We start from the raw sequence: 702 nt of genomic DNA on the forward strand, positions 1-702 counted from the left end.
ATCTTTTACTTGTATCAACCATTAGATTACAGCCATGCTGCAGCATCACCTTGAAGGGTTTTAGTCATACAAATCGACCCCAGTACTTATTCTATTGGTCTCTTTCACCAAACTACTGAGTTGTGGGAACATAAACAAACCAACAGCGATTGTCAAGCGGTGATGATGGACAGACATACATATATATGTATATATATATACAAACTTATTTCAATTTTTACACACCAAATCCACTCACAAGGCTTTGGTTGACCTGAGGCTATAATTGAAGACACTTGTCCAAGGTTCCACATGGACTGAACTCAGAATCATGAGGTTGGGAAGCAAATTTCTTACCTCAGTAAACAACTTTGAATAAAAGTAATTTTCGTTAGATTATCTTCTAGTTGATTGATGTTTCCAACACTGGAGAGTTCACAACTTTCTGTAATTATGTCGTACATAATTCATGTTTGTCTAGTTACAAAAGTGTTTAAAAAAGGAGAGTCTATTGAAATTATAGTTATAGATTTCCATGTGAATAATGTGCTGCAATAAAAACACAAAACTTCAATCTGGTTGGTTGCTTGACATGCTAGAGATAGCAGTCAAATCCTCCTCAAATCAACAAGAAAACAGAATCTAGACTAGAAATGTTATTTATGAAGAAGTCATCTAAGTAAATGTAAATACTGTACTATATATATATGGGAGAATTTACGA

The 702-nt window shown here is 33.9% G+C and overlaps 1 long non-coding RNA gene across 1 annotated transcript in view; it reads left to right on the top strand.

Annotated features, from left to right (window-relative positions):
- LOC128249503 (uncharacterized) overlaps window positions 1-486 on the top strand; it is a 25,345-nt gene extending 24,859 nt beyond the window's left edge. The window contains exon 3 of the long non-coding RNA XR_008265612.1: window positions 26-486. This is a non-coding gene — a long non-coding RNA (uncharacterized LOC128249503). The remainder of the gene's footprint in view (window positions 1-25) is intronic.
- The last annotated feature ends 216 nt before the right edge of the window (window positions 487-702 follow it).

The sequence above is a fragment of the Octopus bimaculoides genome, chromosome 15 (genome assembly GCF_001194135.2).
Source record: "Octopus bimaculoides isolate UCB-OBI-ISO-001 chromosome 15, ASM119413v2, whole genome shotgun sequence".
Lineage (NCBI taxonomy): Eukaryota > Metazoa > Mollusca > Cephalopoda > Octopoda > Octopodidae > Octopus > Octopus bimaculoides.